Raw genomic sequence first — 7,010 nt, forward strand, 5'->3', positions numbered from 1 at the left:
TCAGGGTGGAGGGACCATGTCTGCCTGCGGGGACCATAGAAGCGTTTTGGATGGAGTGGATCATGGGTCGGAGAGCTAATGCCCAAGTGACGCTATAAGTTCAACCAAGACGGTTAGTGGCTCATGTGTGTCTAGATGTGACTCAGTCGTTACGGTTGTACCTTCAGGGGTTTCTTCGGTTGTTCAAGAGGATAGGAAAAAGACAAGACTGTGTAGATTAATCAAACCAGTTAACAGGTTGATTCAAACAGTGTCCACACAAAGAGTTAAGATTTTGTCATAGATCATTCAAGGCCATTTAGTTTGTTATATGTGTAATTTATTTATTTTCCTCATTAATTGGAACTTCTTTCACTGGGGTCTGGCCATAATTTTATTGAAGTTGTCCATTGAACTGGACACATTTGAGTGATTTTGGGTGTACTCTATGATAGATGTGTAAGTGGCACGTCTTCTATGGTGAGGTGGGGATTTAGCTTCTCCTCATCTTCCCTAATTCTTCATTGAATAGCTCTTTGCTGGTCGATCATTTTGGTCTTGTAGGGAGGGTATACCTGGGTTACACGTTTTGTTGTGGTCAGATTTGTAATTTTTTTTTTTGTATGTTTATTTTTTTTTTTTGCTGTTGGTTTATTCTGTTTGGTTTGTTTTTTCTTTTGGTAACATGCCCGCAATCTAGTGTGAAACAGTGGGGGTGAATGTAGCAGTGTGATGTTATTACACTAGATTGACAAGTAAATTAGTCCGGTAGGATACTGTATGAGCACTGGCAGCTTTTATTTTGAAAATACGACAGAGCCATTGAAAAACAGCGGGTTACTTCCCGTTATTTTTATTCAGATTTTGTCAGGATGCAGCTTGTAGGCTGCAGTCTGAGCCTCGCTGCCTCTCTCCCTTCCCTGCTCAGATTGATTGATTCCACCTGTCAGGCTGCAATCAACCTCCAACTGTTCCTACCTGTTTCCACCCCTATTTATACTCACCTCAGTCTGTTCTTGCTCGCCTGTCCGTAGTGTTCTTCTCCTGCTCAGTCTCTGCCAGAACCCTGTATCAGCTCAGTTTTCCTGTTTTGGTCCGTCAGAAGACTTCACTTCAGCTTTATTCCAGCCAGCCTCAACCCTAGACACGCTTCTGTTCCAACTCAAGTTCTCTACTCCTGTTCACGTCTCCTGGGTTCCGTTCTGCTCAAGTTCCTGTGCTGTTCCATGGTCTCAAGTTCTGCAGCTGTTCCACGGTCTCAAGTTCTGCAACTGTTCCACGGTCTTAAGTTCTGCAACTGTTCCACGGTTTCAAGTTCTGCAGCTGTTCCACAGGCTCAGGTTCCGCAGCAGTTCCACGGTCTCAAGTCCTCCGCTCCAGAGTACCCTCCTGGTCAGTCACCCCGCACCCCTCCTGTCAGCCAGCTTCTGCACCCTTCATCTCCGTCCGTAAAGACTCTGGTTCCTCTCGTCATCAATCTTTCATCCTGTTCAATAAACTCACTTTAAGAACTAGCTCTGTGTGTGCTTGCTGTGTCCAGGTTCATACAAAGACAAATCATGACAGATTTAATTTGTTGCGAATGAAAATATCAATTATTATCTTTACCTTTGAACATGTTGAGTTCATGAATTGTTGGTGTAAGTGTTAGTTTGGGGTTAAAAAAAGACAAATTAACGGAATATACCATTCTGTGAAGGGTTTTCCATGCTCTCCGACTCACTCTTTCTGTTTGGATTCCGTGGTAAAAGGTATGAAGCTTTGCTTTCTGTGTTCACTAAGTGTATTTAAGCAGAATAAGTGACAGTTTGATTATTGTTCTTATAAAACAATATGCTTTGGATCATTTGGATTTTGTTGAGCAGTGATGGAACTGTGTTAGCAGTTATTTAGCTGCTCTGGTGCTCAGTATGAAACATTGCTTGTGAAAGTTCTACATCCATGTGTAACGTTCCTGGCACTGGGGCTGTTAATTGCTGTCACCTGTTCCGGCTCCACCTCTCCAGTATAAAGGTCTCCTGCCTTTCAGCCTCCAGTGCCAGAACGTCTTGAGCCAATCCGGTGAGAACTTCCAGCCTTTTGAATAACCTGTCTGTCAGTCTGAAGCCCGACCTGTTTTTGCCCTGTTTTTCGAGCCAGCCCTGCCCTTTTCGGATCCTGTCTGCCCGCCCTGAGTTCTGCCTGTCAGTCTCTGGATTTGGATTGCTCACCCGTGTACCGACCTTCAGCCTGTGAGTACCTGAGATTGCCTGTCCCCTAAACTGCCTGCTCTTTTGGATTTTGACTCGGACCTGGACCTGGAACCCCCCTTTCGGATTTGCCCTTGGAAACCTCTGCCTAATCAATCGCCTTCACGATATCGGACCCGGACTGGACTCGGACAAAGGACCTTGGATAATCCTGCACGGACTCTGCCGCCCTCAGGGGCCAGAAGAAGCCCCGACAAGCCCACTCTCCACCAGGTTAGTGATCCAGCTTCTAGTCCACCTTTCTATCTGGCTCCGCTGATCACTAACCTGTCGTCTCGTCTCCAGGAGCTGCCAGCCGCCGAGCGTGAGCCGCACGCAGCAAGGGCCGTGCAACCCCTTCTTTTAATAAAATATCAAAGCGTCACTGACCTGTTTTCGGGTTGTCTTTTGGGTCCATCCAAATTCATAACAGTACGTTCTGGCCAAAGTAAAATGGATCCTTCACCCGAGGCTCAGTGGCGCGCGGGGGTTGAAAAATCGATTTCAGAGCTAGAATCCGGTGTGTCGGAGATTCTCAATCATCTCCGCAACCCGTCCCCGCCACTTCCGCAAACAGCTCCTCCGAGCGGCCCGTCACTTCCGGTTACGTCGTCCGTACCTGAGCCGCGTCTCACCCCGCCAGGCTCTTTTAGCGGCGATCCGGAGCACTGCCGGGCTTTTTTGACACAATGTGAAATTCACTTCGAGCTGCAACCGTCCTCCTTCCCTTCTGAACGGTCAAGGGTGGCCTATGTAATCTCTCTGTTGGCCGGTAAAGCCAGATTATGGGGCACCTCCGAGTGGCAAAATGATGCACGTATTTGCCACTCGTATCATGACTTCTCTAGAGAACTGACTCGAGTTTTCAGCCCCGTGCTGCCCTGCAGGGAGTCCTCTAGGGGGCTCTTATCCTTGAGACAGGGGGACAGGTCCGTCTCAGACTACATTATTGATTTTCATTTACTGGCAGCAGAGAGTTTATGGAATGAGTTCGCCCTCATGGTTGTTTTTATTTACGGTCTTAATGAAAAGATCAAGGATGAACTAGCCACCCGGGAGTATCCCAGATCTTTAAAACAGCTCGAGGAGCTGGTCACACGGGTGGATCTCCGTCTCCTTGAGCGAAGGAGGGAGCGTCGCTCAGTCTCAACTACTCACCCTCGTTTTTCTGCTACTCCCTCTGGTTCATCATCTGCTCCTCCTAAGCTCCCAGAACCAGAGCCGATGCAGATTGGAAAGGCGGGGCTGTCCAAGGAGGAGCACCAGCGCAGACAACAGTTGGGCCTCTGTCTCTACTGTGGAGGAACTGGTCACCGAGCCCGTTCCTGTCCGGTAAAAGACCAAGCTCAGTAGGGGGTAAGGGGCCCCTGCTGAGCTACACCAGACTCTCTGTCCCCTCCGACCGGTTACTTCCGGCCACCCTAACCACTCCTACTAAGTCCCACAGGGTATCTGTTTTCATCGATTCTGGAGCGGACACTGAGTTCATGGATGAGGCGTTGGCCAGGAAATTGAACATCCCTCTGCTTCAAGGCTCCTCCCCCCGCAGCGTGCTTGCCCTGGATGGGCACGAACTGAACCACTCCCGCCTCATCACTGAACCTGTGGAACTGACTATGGGAGGTAATCACAGAGAAAAGTTGGTTTTTATGATTATCGACTCCCCGCAGGTCCCGGTGATTTTGGGCGCGACATGGCTCCGAAGACACAACCCTCAGATTGACTGGCGACGGGTAGAAGTTACGGGCTGGGCGGGCTCCTGTTCTGAATTGCTTTCTGCTCAGCCACCCATTTCTCCTGAGGGTAAGGAGGCTGATTTCTACCCTGATTTGTCCAAGGTTCCTTCCTGTTACCATGATTTGAAGGAGGTTTTTAACAAGGCCAAAGCCACGAGCCTTCCTCCTCATCGTCCCTTTGACTGCGCCATTGACTTATTACCCGGCGCCGTTCCGCCCAGAGGGCGTCTTTACTCCTTATCACCGCCCGAGTCCCAAGCCATGCAGGACTACATTAATGAGTCCCTAAGGGCCAGCATCATTCGCCCCTCCTCATCTCCTGCAGGGGCGGGGTTTTTTTTTTGTCGGAAAGAAGGATGGCTCCCTTCGCCCTTGCATCGACTATAGGGGGCTCAATAGCATTTCGGTTAAGAACCGATACCCCATCCCATTAATGAACACTGCGTTTGACCAGGTCCAAGCAGCAAAGGTGTTTACTAAGCTGGACCTACGCAATGCCTATCATTTGGTCCGCATAAAGGAAGGAGATGAGTGGAAGACCGCTTTTAACACACCAACGGGCCATTATGAATATATGGTGATGCCCTTTGGCCTAACCAATGCCCCAGCGGTTTTCCAGAACTTGGTGAATGATGTTCTGAGGGATATGATTGGCCGTTTCGTTTTTGTCTACTTAGATGATATCCTCATTTACTCTGAAAATCTAACTCTCCACAAACAACATGTCCGCTCAGTTCTTCTCCGGCTTCTCCAGAACCAGCTTTATGTTAAAGCTGAGAAATGTGAGTTTCACTCATCATCAACCTCCTTCCTCGGCTTCATCCTATCCCCCGGTCAGATTTCAATGGACCCGGCCAAGGTCCGGGCCGTCACAGAATGGCCCACGCCTGTAGATCGAAAGCAGCTCCAGAGGTTCCTGGGGTTCTCCAATTTCTACAGGAGGTTCATTCGAAATTTCAGCCAAGTTGCTGCCCCACTTCACGCACTCACCTCCAACAAGACTAGGTTTGCTTGGAACGAGCAGGCTGACCAAGCCTTCAAGCGCCTTAAAGGCCTTTTCACCTCTGCCCCGGTGCTTGTTTCTCCTGACCCTGAGAAGCAGTTTATAGTGGAGGTGGATGCTTCAAGTTCCGGGGTTGGAGCGGTCCTCAGCCAAGAGTCCACTGACGGCCGTATTCACCCCTGTGCCTTTTTTTCCCGTAGGCTGTGTAAAGCTGAGCAGAACTATGATGTGGGCAATCGTGAACTTTTGGCTGTAAAGTTAGCTCTCGAGGAATGGAGGCACTGGCTCGAGGGCTCCAAGCTCCCGTTTTTGGTCTGGACTGACCACCGCAACCTAGAATACCTAAAGACTGCCAAGAGGCTCAACCCCAGACAGGCCAGGTGGGCGTTGTTTTTTGGCCGTTTTGATTTCACCCTCTCCTACAGACCCGGTTCCAAGAATGGCAAGCCCGATGCTCTGTCCCGGGTGTTCGAGTCCTCTGAGAAGGACCCTGACCAAGAACGGGGGTTCATCTTACCCGACACGGTAAGGTGTGCTGTCTCCCGCCTCGGGCTAGAGAGAGAGGTAAGGGAGTCTCTTGGGTCTGCTCAGATACCCAAGGCCTGCCCCAAGGACAGGTTATTCGTTCCCCATCACCTCAGATCTAAAGTCATCGACTTTTGCCACAGCTCCCGCTTATATGGTCATCCCGGCATCAGTAAGACCCTTAAGCTCATCCGCTCCCAGTTTTGGTGGCCTTCCCTGACCACAGATGTCAGCCAGTTTGTCTCCGCCTGCTCACCCTGCAACCAGGCTAAGGCATCCCGTCGTCCCCCAGCAGGTCTGCTCCGTCCCCTGCCTGTTCCTTCCCGGCCTTGGTCCAGTCTTTCGATGGACTTTGTTACTGGCCTCCCGACCTCTGACGGCTACACTGTTATCCTCACCATTGTAGACCGTTTTTCAAAGATGGTTCATTTGGTCCCTTTACCTAAGCTCCCCTCAGCCAAGGAGATGGGACTGATCCTAGCCAAGGAGGTGTTCAGGCTCCACGGTCTGCCTTCCGATATCGTCTCTGACAGGGGTCCACAATTTGTGGCCCGGTATTGGCAGGAGTTCTGCGCCATGCTTGGCATCTCCATAAACCTCTCCTCAGGCTTCCACCCCCAAACAGATGGCCAGTCGGAGAGAATGAACCAAGAGGTTGAAACTAAGATTCGCCTCTTCTGCCAGTCTGACCCCTCTAAATGGGCTCGAGATTTACCCTGGGTGGAGCACGCCATTAATGCCACACCATCCTCCTCCACTGGTCTTTCCCCATTCTACGTGGTTTATGGCTTCCAGCCGCCAGTGTTTGCCACTGAAGAGGTGAGGTCCAGGGTCCCGTCTGCTCGTCTCTCGGCCATAAGGTGCCAACGCGCCTGGAGGAGGGCCAAGAAGGCCATTCTTGCCGCCTCCAGTAATCAGGCCCGCGCAGCCAACCGTCGACGGAGTCCTGCCCCTCAGTACCAGGTTGGTGACAGGGTTTGGCTGTCCACTAAAGACCTCCCCCTGAAGGTCGACAGTAAAAAACTGGCACCCCGGTTTATCGGCCCTTTCACCATCACCAAGGTGGTTAATCCTGTGGCGGTACGCCTCCGTTTGCCTCCGGCCATGAAGGTCCATCCCACGTTCCATGTTTCCCGGGTCAAGCCGGTCAAGACCTCCAGCATGCTTCCCGCCTCCACGCCCCTACCTCCCGCCCGGCTTGTTGATGGCTCTCCCGCCTTCACAGTGAAGAGGATTCTGAAGTCTCGCATATGGGGTCGGGGTACCCAGTACCTCATTGATTGGGAGGGTTACGGGCTGGAGGAACGCCAGTGGGTTCCCTCCCGCAACATCCTGGACAAGTCTTTAATTAGCAACTTCCACAGGGCCCGTCCGGACCAACCCAGGGCGCCTGGAATTCGCCCTTGAGGGAGGGGCTCTGTAACGTTCCTGGCACTGGGGCTGTTAATTGCTGTCACCTGTTCCGGCTCCACCTCTCCAGTATAAAGGTCTCCTGCCTTTCAGCCTCCAGTGCCAGAACGTCTTGAGCCAATCCGGTGA

General features: G+C 51.2%; 1 long non-coding RNA gene across 1 annotated transcript; it reads left to right on the forward strand.

Annotated features, from left to right (window-relative positions):
- Nucleotides 1–2,044: 2,044 nt before the first annotated feature.
- Nucleotides 2,045–2,592, forward strand: LOC118561138. The gene is made up of 2 exons (XR_004929792.1): nt 2,045–2,441; nt 2,514–2,592. It is a non-coding gene; the product is annotated as an uncharacterized LOC118561138 (long non-coding RNA).
- The last annotated feature ends 4,418 nt before the right edge of the window (nt 2,593–7,010 follow it).

Source organism: Fundulus heteroclitus, unplaced genomic scaffold (genome assembly GCF_011125445.2).
Source record: "Fundulus heteroclitus isolate FHET01 unplaced genomic scaffold, MU-UCD_Fhet_4.1 scaffold_57, whole genome shotgun sequence".
Taxonomy (NCBI): Eukaryota; Metazoa; Chordata; class Actinopteri; order Cyprinodontiformes; family Fundulidae; genus Fundulus; species Fundulus heteroclitus.